The sequence below is a fragment of the Zalophus californianus genome, chromosome 12 (assembly GCF_009762305.2).
Source record: "Zalophus californianus isolate mZalCal1 chromosome 12, mZalCal1.pri.v2, whole genome shotgun sequence".
Taxonomy (NCBI): Eukaryota; Metazoa; Chordata; class Mammalia; order Carnivora; family Otariidae; genus Zalophus; species Zalophus californianus.
This window is the reverse complement of record NC_045606.1, coordinates 65,181,126-65,194,031: the sequence shown is the minus strand read 5'-3', so window position 1 is coordinate 65,194,031 and position 12,906 is coordinate 65,181,126. Positions and strand designations below refer to the sequence as shown.

At 48.2% G+C, this 12,906-nt stretch overlaps 1 long non-coding RNA gene across 1 annotated transcript; it reads right to left on the bottom strand.

Moving 5' to 3' along the window:
* Window positions 1-3,854: 3,854 nt before the first annotated feature.
* Window positions 3,855-11,856, bottom strand: LOC113910895. The gene is made up of 4 exons (XR_003516310.1): window positions 11,662-11,856; window positions 10,241-10,316; window positions 8,902-9,063; window positions 3,855-3,987 (listed from the first exon to the last, which is right to left on the bottom strand). It is a non-coding gene; the product is annotated as an uncharacterized LOC113910895 (long non-coding RNA).
* Between the last annotated feature and the right edge of the window lie 1,050 nt (window positions 11,857-12,906).

Genomic DNA, 12,906 nt, shown 5'->3' with positions numbered 1-12,906 from the left:
ATTGAGAGTCTTTATTTCATCTTTATTCCTGAAGGATGTTTTCACCAGATAGAGAATTCTGGGTGGGCAGTTTTTCTCTTTCAGCACTTTAAAACTGTTGTTCCATTTCCTTCTGGCCTCCATTGTTTTATATGAGAAATCCACAATAATACAGATTGATGTTTCCCTCTGTACAAAGTGCCATTTCTCTCTGGCTGCTTTTAAGGTTTTCTTTGTCTTGGTTTTTAGCAGTTTGATTATGCTGCTTCAGGGCATGGATTCCTTTGGGTTTATCTTATCTGAGATTCACTGAGCTGTTTAAATGTGTAAGTTTATGTGTTTCACCAAATCTGAGAAGTTTTTACCCATTATTTCTTCAAATACTTTTTTTGTACCATACTCCTTTCCCTCTCTGGGACTCTGACAAGATGAATGTCAGATTTCTTGGTATTGCTCCACATATCCTCAAGCTTCTGTTCATTGTTTTTCTAATTTTTTCTCTTTGTTTCCACATTGGATAATTCCTACTGATCTGTCAAGGTCACTGATTCTTCTCTATTTTGCTATTGATCCCATTCACTGAATGTTTTATTTCAGTTATTGCATCGTTCAGTTCCAAACAAAAAAACTCCATTTAGTTCTTCTCTCTTCTATTTCTTTGCATATATATATGTATATATATATATATATATATATATATATATATATATATATATATTTTAAATCTTTCCATTCATTTCAAGAGAATTCACCCTTACTTCTTGGAGCATAGTTACAATAGTTGCTTTAGCAACTTTACCTAATAATTTCAACATGCATGTCCTCTTATGGTGGGAGTCTCTTGATTGTCCTTTCCTTCATCATTTGATATTTCTCTTGTTCCTCATATGCTGAGTGGCTTCAGATTATATCCTAGTCATTTTGAATATTACATTATAAGAATCTATGTCTTGTTTAAATCCTAAAGAGAATGCTGGATTTTGTTTTATTTCAGCAGGCAGTTGGATCTGGCTAAGCTGCACCCTCAAGTCTTGACCCGCCTTCTGTGGACTGTGGTTCCAATGTCAGTTCAGTTTTCAAAGACCTTTGAAACAACAGTTTCAAAGACCTTGCTGATCTGTCTGGATCTGTTCTCTGTTTGTCACCAGTGGCCATTTGGGGGCCCAGGTGATGCTCTAATCCACAGTTCGGTTCTCAAAGCACACAAAGCATAGACATAAGCCCAGGAGTTCATATGGGCCTTCTCTCTTAAGTTCTGTCCTTTCTGAGATCATTCTGACACTCTCACTGCATGTGGTCAGAGAGCTGGGGAATTAGCTTCCCTGCTATCCTGGGCACTCCCCAGAGCGTGTCTGAGTGTGGGGCCATGCAATGGAAGGCAGGGAGAGAAAAAGAGCAATGGGATTTTGTCCTACCCCTGAGAACATAGCTTCTGTAGTCAGAAGGAAGATTTTCCTCTCTTAGAGCTTTAGGTACCTTCTTGGCTATTGTCACCACTTTTTAGAGTACAGATGTCCGATGGGACCAATCTGCCTCCAAGATCTAAGAGAAATGATCCCAAATCCCCACCCTGCCTACTACCAAAGGGGGGCTTCCAGCGAAGCCCTGGGCATCAAGTTTCTTGCTTCCACTCCATTATACTTTCCTCAGTTTTTTTTAAATATAACCCCTAGGTGAAACTGAGCTCCAGACTCTCTCTCTCTCTCCAGCTCTCTCACCATCCCTCAAGGCCCTGTGTGTGGTCCAGTAGTACTGATGCCTTGGGGATATGGAGGAGATCTACATCATAAAAACACAGTAGTACAAAACAGCCTACAGACAGCCTGGTTTTTTGGGGAGTTTTGTCCTTCAGACATTTCTGCCCATCTTCCTCTCCCCTCCCCCCCCATCCCATCTGGCCCCCCTAGCACACTGCTCCTACCCTGAAGGGCTCCCACCACCTCCCTGTGGCCTTCTCCCAATTCAGACCCCGGGCTTTCCCACATCTAAAGACTCATTGAGTTATTTTCCTAAAGACATGGGGCTCTTTTCCAAAGGCCTCTGGGACCAGCTGGTAGGACACAATCTGTCTGTTTTGCTCTGTGATGTCCCCTCTGCCAGGGTTCAAGCGTGGTGGCATCAGTAGTCTCTCCCTCTCCTGGAGCGCAGGGACTATGTTCGCCTCCATTACTGCCATCTCCCCAGTGCCCTGCACTACTCCCCGCACCAAACATACCCCAGATAAACACAACCTAATTGGCCGATGGCATAAATCATTTTGTGATGCAAATTAGATAACCAGTCTTCGAGAACAGTGGCACTCCTGTCACCACCACCATTACAGGTCATGGGCTGTTACTCCCAATTTGGGCCACACTGAACTGATCTGGGTTAGAATGGCAGTTCACTCATGGCTCAGTGTTTGACCTTGACTTCAACCTGACTCTCCATCTCATGACCTTTAAACCAGGAGTGATGATGGCTATACCCAGAGCCAAATTCACCATGAAGGTAATGAAGCTAAACAGGTAGGTAGCCCTCATTTCTAAATAAATATCTGCTTTTGTATCTGATTTTTGTGTTGGCAAATCTGTGTTCATTTTCTAAAAAGGCTCCCCAAATTGTAGCCAAGTTAGGCACCACGAGCCTGGCTCCTGGTCGGTGTTGCGAGAATGTGAGATGCACGTCGAGCTCGCTCTGGAGAGCTCCAGGAACGAAAGGAAGACTTGTGACCTGGGGGGGTGGGGGGGAGAGGCGGAGGTTGGAATATGTCTCACAGGCACCCCTTCCCCACTGAAGGCCCCACAAACTTGGGCAAACTTCCCTGAGTCGAGCGTCTCCCAGGCAGAGACTGACCCATCCTTTTCTGGGGATGTCAGGAAAGGAAACCCGGGACGCAAGCAGGTGACCTGGCAGCGTCCCACTAGCCTCTGCCAGACCCCCCTTGCTCAAACCCCTGTCCGTTCCCCTGTGGATGCCATGGTGGCATCAAAGGGGAGGAAGTGTTCCAGCCGCGGGCCCCCACACCTTCCCCAACCCAGCAAAGGCCCTGTTGTGGGCACCTGAGACATGGCCCTACTGTTATTTATTCCTGCTTTCTGTTTCCTGACCTGCAGGTCCACAGAATCAGACTGTGGATGAATCACCATCCTTTGTTCATGACATGCTATTGTCGATGGTCCACATCTGACCTCCTATTGCTTCCTCAGGCTTTTTGTTTTACTTTTTAATGTAATAAGGACTGAAAAACCATCACTCAAAACCAAAGCTAGAACCATGACAGAAACCCCCAGCTTCTTCTGTGTGTGTCTCACCCCACCTGTTCTTTAAAACACTGAAGTCCAACCCCATCGTACCACACCTGGTTCGAGGCCTCTGCTGTCCTTCTCACTATCTCAGCGCTACCTTGGGGAAGCTGGCTGAGGGGTGGTGGGGCAGGGCTGGGCCAGGTCCAGTCAGCCAGACCAGACAAGGCTGCCTTCTCTTGGAGGAAGGAGAATGGCTAAGGTTGTGCATCCAGAAATTTCTATTCACCTCTGATGAACTCAAGAGTCCCCCCCCATCAGGACGGTTAACTGTGTCTGACATAAAGTAGGGCAATGGCTGGATGGAACAAGGCCCAGGAATTCTGTGTTCCCTGAAAAGTTAGCCACAGACATTAGTCTTCCCTGTAAGCGCAGGAGTTGCTCCCTTGTGAGCTTGCTCTGAGAGAGCTCATGGCCAACAGCCCTTGACGGTAACCCCCAGCCACCTGATCTAACTGGAGGCTCAGCGACCACAAGCCAGATGAGCCACATTCCCTCTCATCCTCCCCACTTCCCTCTCCACCCCAAGACATATTAATTCCTTTAGAATAAATCAAAATGGGAAGAAAGGCTTACCCAAGTAGAACTTACCTGCTTGAAAATCCCTCAGATTTCTTCCATTTTGGAAAACATTGTTTCCCCCTCCTTCAGTACTGCCTATATTAAAAGCCTTCTCTTGATAACAAAGAGCTTTCGGGTTAATCTTCAACCCTGGGTAGATTTCCTATACAAGGGCAAAAAGAAGCAGATCAGTGTGGTTCATTTAATTGAGACTTTATAAAGTCTCTGTGTGGTCCATTTTGGTTTAGGCATGGAACAATTCAGTAGTGATATGGCATATTGCTGTAACCAGGGCAGGCTTGAGGTCAAAATACAAGAAGCACCACAAAATCAATTATTTCCTCTCCAAAGGGCTTTTTCCAGGTTGTTCTCAGGCAAGAAGTTTTTACCAGCACAAGTCTAAAAACAGGAAAATTCCACCCAGAGACATAGCATGATTCAGACAGATAGGGCAGTCAGATTAGGTGAGCATCACAGAGCAAGGGGCCGTCTCAGGGTTCTGGGCAGCCCACATCTCAGCATCTACATCTGCACAGACCCGTGCAGTAGCATGTAGCGACCAGGAGAGCTGGGTTCCTGAACAGAGGGCCTAGAAACATGAACTTTGAGCAGTTGTAGCCAGAGAGAAAGAGACCCCTTTCCTATTCTAGTTGAAGCCCTCGCAGAAGGGGTGAGCCATCCAGGGCAGCCTGGGGGGCGACAAGGAAGTGTGTGGGTACAGAAGATCAATAGAGAATGAAAGAAGACACTGTCGACCGGAAGGGGCTGAAACATTTCCCACAGCTCCACCTGGCTACAGTTTCACCAGCCATTAGTGTGATGGCCTTGGAAGTGAATATGGGCGATACGCTCTATATTTATTTGTCCTTGGTGCCTTCTCACTGAAGTTAATGATTCAATAGTTTACTCTGTAGCATGTGATTGGCTACAGGAGTGTAACTTAATCAGGGCTATTCTATATACAGATTTGCCTAACCTGAAAGCCCATTCCTCCCCTGGGCAGCAAAGTCTCTGGCCTGTGATAGGTAAATGGGACGTTGGGTCATCCGTGGGTGACATGAGAATGCAGGTGACATGAACATTGGGTGCCTACTTGTTGGCTTCACCTGGGTTTTGTTCTGGAGCCAGGATGCTCCCAGGCACTCCAGACAAACCGAGACCACTGCGGCTTCTGCATGGCTGTGAGCAAAAGGGAGAGGTGGATTTTGAACTACAGATGACTTATTTTCCAGGTCAACTTTGGGATGCCAGTAATTTCATTTCCAGGACAATCTGCCTAGAGCAGAGGAGGGTGGCTTGCTGTGGGGGAGGGGACCTGTGTCCCATCTGTAGAGGAATGTCCTGCAGACAGCTGACAGTCTGCATGTGGGAATGTTTATGGCACCTGCACAAGTGAATGCACATTTGTATTTGTATTCAAGAAAAGGATAGTAATAGATGCTCAATTAAACGCTTAGTGGTGTCAGAGCATGAGGCTTATGTTGAGTAGGTAACCTCAAGCCAATGGGCCTTATCAGTGTGGAAGGACAGCAGTAGCAACCACAGAAAGGTGGGTGGTGAGGGCTCCAATGGTGAGGGAAGAAATACGGTATTTTGGGTATAGCTGCGTTCTCATGTGAACAGTTGATGAATGTGACGCAGACCTGTGAATAGGATATGACTGAAAAGCAAACTGGTTGATAGAAGAACAATGTGGAGAATTTTGCAAAAGAATTTTTAAATTAATGTTGGTATCCGTTCCCTATTGCTGCTATAACAAATTACCACAAGTGCAGTGACTTAAACCAACACCAGTTTATCTTAGTTTTGGAAGTCAGATGTCTGAGATGGTTCTTAAAATCAAGGGGTGAGCGGGGCTGCATTTCTTCTGGAGGCTCAAGGGGAGAATGTGTTTCCTTATCTTTTCCAGTGTCTAGAGATGGGCTTGTGGTCCTTTCCTCCATCTTCAAAGCCAGCAGGGTGCTATCTTCAAGTTTCAGTCAATCTCTCTCTCTTTCTCTGTACACACACACACACACACACACACACACACACACACACACACACACACACCTCTGCTCCCAACGCTACACCTCTGTCTAACCCTTACAATGACTCTGATAATTACAGTAGGTCCACCCAAAATAATCTCTCCACCTCGAGATGCTTACCTTACTTGCATCTGCAAAGTCTCTCTTACCACGTAAAGTAACATATTCCCAGGTACAGGGAATTAGGATGTGAACAACAGTGGGGGCCGAGGGCTTTATTCTCTCTCCCATGATGTTGTAAATGGTGAGTCTTAAAAAAGAATTTATTTTGTAATAATTCTAAATTTAGAGAAAAGTTGTCAAGGTAGTACAGACTAGTAAGTCTTTTAAAAACATTTTTTCATCTCTGTTTAGTCAGGGTGTACAAATGTTTTTGCACTGAAAAACAGTTGAAAACAAATGAGCCATCTGTGAAAGTGCTTCGTGTTCTTTGGGAAAAGAAAATGCTGTTTAGTGCAAGGTGTTTGTGATACCCTGGCTGCCTTCCGAGGAAAACCACACCGTGTTCCTTGATGGGAGCTGCCAGCTTGCTCCACCCCGGGGACTTCCTGGGGCCCAGACCTACTGGCCCATGCAGACCGGTGAAGTTAAGACAACTTCTCTCTACCTGTTGGGAAACACATTCCACTCAGTAAGTCCTTCTTTGTGTTACCTCCTTCCTGTTTCCCTCAGTTGTTGCCTTAGATGCTTCTGGGCCTTTGCCACCTATAACTGGCTGGGCGGGTGGTACCTGGGTTCCTTTGCCAGGTAGCTCTGCTGAGTCATCTGTGCCTGTGTGGTGAGCTCGCCATCCTCAGGGATGCTTCCTGGGAGTCTTAGGGACACTGAGCTCCCTTTCCTGGCTCCAGCCTAAGAATTGTCCCTGCCGTTTGCCACAGGTTCTGGCTCTGGAACAGAGCTAACCCAGATGGTGATTTGAGGCTACTACTAGGCACGATGGCTTCCAAACCCAGGTGTGCATCACAATCACCTGTCGTGCTTGGCAAGAAATACACCACAAAATGACTCTGGAGCGGCCTGTTGCACAAGAAAGCAAGGAATTACTCAAAGAGTGGTGAGAACATGTCCAAAGGACACAGGCACCAGATCAAAGGCTAAATCTGGGACAATTTGAGTATTGCAAGAAATAGTGACAGTGATGTCTTATAAGCCACTGAATAAAAAAGAAGTCACTAGTCCGTACTCATATAATTAGCTAAACAAGTAAATAACTAAGAGAAGGCTCTTATCCCATGCCAGAGATTCACCCACTGAAATGCTGCCTCTATAGATCTAGAGTGGAGCCCAGCACTTCCAGGCAGAGCAGTTATAGAAGGGCCTGAAGTATCTGTCGTGGCATCCATTCCCTCGTCCTCTGTCGAAACCCAGTGTGTGTTAGGTGATGTACGAGATGGGATGCAAAAGGGTGAACACTTCCTGGCCTCCTGGAGCTCACGGGGGAGCTGCTACTTAGACATTTAAACGGCCACCCGGGAGGTGGGCTCTGGGGTCTCGGAGCCTGGAAGAATGCAGACGTTGCCGAGTCAGGGGGTGGGGAGAAAAGGGCATTCACGACCAGGGCAAAGCAAAGGCGTGGAGGAGGGCAGGGCACAAGGGTGATCTTAGCACACAGGCCGTGAGTGCCGTGCAGGCTTGCAACACTGAGAGCCACGAGCGATGTGTGTGGACTGCAGAGCACGCGCCACGAGCGGGCAGTGGCCGGGGCATGTTGCATCTACGGAGCCACGTAATCGCCGCCACGGTCACACTTTACAGAGAAGGGAACGGGACGGCAAGACGGAGGGACTTTCGGAAGGTCACAGTGCTGGTACTCTAGAGAACACGCTTTTAACTCTTGGCTGGGCTTTCAGTCCTTGCTTTTGCACTGAGTGGCAGGCTTGGCCTCAGCTGGGAACTCGGTAGACATGCAGAACCTCAGGAAACCCGCACTTCAACTTGATCCCCAGAACAGTCATAAGCACCTTGAGGCCTGAGAAGTGCCAGTGTAGGTAGGTCTGTCTGGTGTCTGCTAGAAGCATGGACTGAGATGGGGACAGTGGGTGGGGAGTTAGCAAGACCAGGTCGAGGTCTGTCATAGTGCTGTCCTGAGGTGGGAGGGGACCTGGTGGCTAAAGTGGTCTTCTCCCCTACGTGGGCTTTCTCTCCATATCTTGACTATAAGTTCCTTAGGAATGGCCTGTGGTGCTGTCTCCGGCAGATCTAGCATGGCGATGTCCAACCATCTGTGGACAGATCACTCACTCCAGACCTGGAGCCACAAGATTGCCCACAGCGTCACATGCTTTCTGCAATTCCAACTCCTCCCATCTAAGTGCTGACCTCACATCCGCAGGGATCTCTGCCCTCCTGCTGGCCTGTCCAGACACATCCTGGGCGCAGCCTCTTCCCGCGGCCTCAGTCACTCCAGTGGCAGGTGCAAACCACGCGGGTAAGGCTGGCTGGCAGGAGGGAAGTGCGCACGGGAGCCCACACAGTGACAGGCCATCCACTCCCCGCAGGTGGCTGGGATGCCATTCATCACCAGATAAAGAAAACCCCATGGGCACTGTTCCTGTCCTCATTTTGGGGAAAAAAAAAAAAAGGTATCCCAAAGTAGCATTAACCACCACAGAATTGAGGGTTTTCTGTTCTGGAGAGTTTAGTCCAACCAAGAAGTCTAGATATGAATTTATGTCAAATGATGCGTATGTTTTCTCTGAGTTTCCACAATCACTGGCAACTTCCACATTGTTAAGAACTCAGTCTCCACCCCCAAGTGACCTCGGTCTGGGCTTTCGTTCTTGGTTGCAGTGTTGTTGGTGTTTTTGCCCATCAGTGTGCCCAGATGGATGCTGCCCTGCATTTCTTTTCCTGAGTTAGGATTTAAACCCTGAGGATTTGAGTGCGAACTAAAATGTATTTCCATTAAAGGCATTTCTGTTGCCACAGGGGAAATACCACCAAGTCATTCTGATATCCCCATGGACTCAATCATAATTAATATTAATAATAATTACTAACACTTATTGATGTTCCCTCCCTAAAAATTTCTGTTGTCATTAACTTACCCCAAATTCCCTAGGAAACGGGAGCAACCTGGCTCTTTCCCTTTAGTGCCCTGTTGTGTGTCTTTCTTCCCTTGAGTGCAGGGTTATCTTGGAATCCCACTGGCTAAGCGGTCAGTTCCATGAATGGACACTCAGGCTGGTTTCAGCGGCAGACACCTGCATCTAGAAAAAGAGTGGAACAAGCAGAGAGAGCACTCTGGGGTGGGGTGGCATGACCCCCGGCCCATCCACACACTTCTTCTGTTATATGGACAGAGGGGGAGCCAGTGGAAGGGAAGGAAATCACTGGAAATTAGGAGATGGACATGGTAATTTTACAGAATAATGGATGACCAGGTTTCACGGTAAGCCCCAGTCCTACCATACCACTGAAAAGATGAGCATCTCCAATCAAGAGAGTCAGATGACATCCCGGGGGCAAGAGTTGCTGAGACGAGGGGAGGAGGGTGTGTGCATGATGGGCCATGACTGGGGGGGAGGGGGTTAGCTGTACCCGGGTCTGATTCATCCATATTCTGAACCCCCTGCCCAGCCTTGACCACTGGGGCCCTACCCCTGGGCCATCTGGCCAACTTGTCTGTCCCATCCTTTCCCTTCTTCCTGGTGCACCTCTTCCCAATCACCCAAGTCTATGAGCAATATCAGCCTTCAGTCTCCAGTGCCCCTTTCCCTCTTCGCGACCCCATTAGACGTCCACCACCTTGGAGCCCAGAGAAACTATTCTTGACCTCTCTGTGGCTCATGCTCTTTCCCTGTAAATGGGATAAATTTTAACTGGAAGAATATGTTGAAGGCATTTTGCTTAGTGCCTCAGAACATTACACAGCCAAGCGTAGCATTCTTCTTGTGTGATTGTTTGTACTCCGCCTGCTCAGCATCAGCCACAGGCAAGGACATGAAGGGTGGCGGGAACCTCCTGAAGGTTGGGGGTTCACGAAGAGCTTGGGGTTCAGGAACACAGAGCCACGGTGAGTGGGTGGAGGGAAATGACATCTGGGCCTTCCTGGGTCAGGGTGCCCTTTGCCTTTGGGGGAAAAAAAACCTGTTTAATTTGGGGAGGATCCCTAAAAAAGCAGGTTCCAGAACAAGGGAGGCGGGGTGCAAGAGCCAAAGCAAGTGCCCACCAGCCAAACTGCCTCCCACAGTGGAGTGGAAACAGGGTCCCCCAGGTGCTGGGGTGCCAAGGACTTCCATCTGGCCTCTCCATGCCTCGCCTCCGACAGGAAAAAGTAACATCCCTCCGTATTCTTTAAGGTCTTGTGACAAAAATTAAAACAAACTGCGTTACACAAAAACTTACTGCTTGGCACCTACTATTAGTGAAGAATTAAATCATTACCTCAAGAGTTAAAATGTAGGACCTGGTGCACAGAGTAGATATTCCACCACCTTCCGCAGAAATTGAAACCTCGGCCCTGTGTCATAACAGTCAGTTGGGAAAGGAAAGGTCAGTATGTTCCAAGGAGATGAAGCAGGGCACCAGGAGCATTGTTAGTGACGGGTGAGACCCATCACGCATGGGACATGGCACAGGCTTCCCAATCCACCCTGGGGGCTTTGCTGCACCTTGGGACTCTTGTCTCAGAAGGACAAGACAAAGTGTTCTGGCCGTAAGCCTTGCCAGGTGGGAATGACCTTTACAGTGTGAGCTGTGTCTATGACAGCACAGGGTTTTAAGGAATCTGCCCAGACCCTGTTTTGTCTTGCATTGGTTTTACAATGATCTTCACATGTTCTTTAGGGTCTGAAGTCCTCTCTGGGTCCTAGAAAAGCTAAGGGGGCATGGGCTGGGTTGTTAACAGTATTTCTGAAGGGAGACTCCCCAGCACTTGCTAGTTGACAGGTGGGCTCCCAGTAACCAGCCACTTATTGTTGGAAACACAGACCTGGGCCTTGAAGGCCACTTGGCGTTAGAGAAGACCCCTCCAATGACACCATGGCTGGCACTGAAGTGTTTTAAGGAAGCGTGGGTCTTATTGCAGTCCCAGATTTCAAAGAAGAGTCTAGGCACCGACAGCTTTCATGTCATCAGATCAAAGGACGTGGGAGGAAGAGAAGGGGAATCCCATTTACAGAGGGCTTTATGGGCTAGATGCTGTAAATCTACTGTCTGTATGCTTCATTGGAACAGCTTGAGATAGGGCTTATAATGCCCATCTCAGAGATAACGAAACTGAGCCTTACTCTGATGAAGTAAACTGGCCCAATGTCCAAGGGCATGCGGCCAGATCCACCAGACTCCAAAACCCCTACCCTTTACACTACATCACAATGGCTCTTGTACACAAGGGTTCCCCGTCAAGGGACCCCACAGGGGTTGGCTAACAATCCACCATCACATGGTGGGGCGGGGGGGGGGGGGGGGCGGCATGGTCAACCAGTTGTCCAGCCCTGCAAACTTTGTGCCTAAACCTGGAGGCAGTCCAGTTGATATGTCCAAGTCCCAACCCCTGGTACCTGTGAATATGACCTTGTTTGGCAGTAGGGTCTTGGCAGGGTAATTAAGTTAAGGATCTTGAAATGAGATTGTTCTGGATTTAGAGTGAGCCCTCAATCCAATGACAGGTGTCCTTATAAGAGAAAGGAAAGGGAGATCTGACACACGGAGACACAAGAAGCCGGCCACATGAAGATGGTGTCAGAGACGGGAGCAACTTGGTTACAGGCCAGGGAATGTCTTGCCGGTAGCCACCGGAAGGTAAAGAAAGGCATGGCAGACATTCTCCCTCAGAGCCTCCAAGAGCAATCAACCCTGCTCACCTTGATTTCAGACTTGTAGCCTCCAGCACTGTGAGATAATCAATTTCTGTTGTTGTAAGCCGTACAGGTTGCTGTAACTTGTGATGGCAGCCCCAGGACACTGACACAGGCCTGATCTCCGTGGTAAGAGTCGTATAAGCCATTTGCTATGTAATGTGCAGCCTGTACGTTCCAGGCACCCAGCTGAACACGCACTAGCTCCACTGAGCCCCTCACTCACTCTGTAAGGTAGGTGCCATTATTATGATGTTCATTATCTGGAAAGAAACAGACACTTTGATAAGTCATCAGGTCCCAACTGATCTGGTGCTTTGTGGGTCAAACTCTAACCCAGGCAGTCAAGTCCCACACCCCACACCCTCAGACAGTGATGAGTCGGTGTGGGGCGGGCAGGGGCAGTGGTGCATAATGCCTGCCCAGGGCACAGAGGGCTGGGAGGCTCAGCCCTGGTCCGAAGGTTTGTACAGGCTTACAGTGGGTCTCAGACCTCCACAGAACCCCTGGCAGCATCCGAGGCTTCCCCTCTGCCCCCTCCCCACTTAGTAGACCAGGGAGGTTCAGGACTTTCCCTAAGGAACACACCTCTACCTGGCAGTCAGTGAGAGAGCCCAGCACATCTGGCTCCTCGTTCTGTGTCTTGGAAATGCCCAGGGAGTGGGCTTTCCTCCCTTGCCACAGCTGAAACGGCTCCAGACCAAGGTGCCGCTCGTGGCCTTCCCTGCCAGGTTCATCTGCAGAGGATTTATATGAGCAGAAGAGCCCTTAAATATAATCTACAAGTCCACCAGCCCTTAGAGTGATTCCCAAATCCCAAAGGCTCAGAAAACCTTTGGCAATTTTAACTTGGTAGCAAAAACCCGACCTAAATTCATATGCAACTCTTCATCATCTCTATCTATCCCCCTCGGTGTGAATATTTCACTGCAGAAATATTAGCGTGATTCATTTCAGGGTGCCTTTCCCAGATGCTACCAGGTATTATGTAATACAGGACATCATTATAATTCCTTTATAAAATCCAAATTTTAATTTCTGATTTTGAAACATATCTGCCCCAAGAATTGCAGGTTAGAGATTGGGGTCCTCTTCTATCGTCTCCAAGCCTGCCCTCTGCCTAAGAAGGATTAGATGAGTGAGGGACAGAGAGCAAACCCAGGCTCCTATGGAGGGGGTGAGTGTGGAAATGTTTGATGCTTGAAAAAAGGTTTAATTTGAATTTAAGGTAGCATTAGGAAGGAAAGTAGA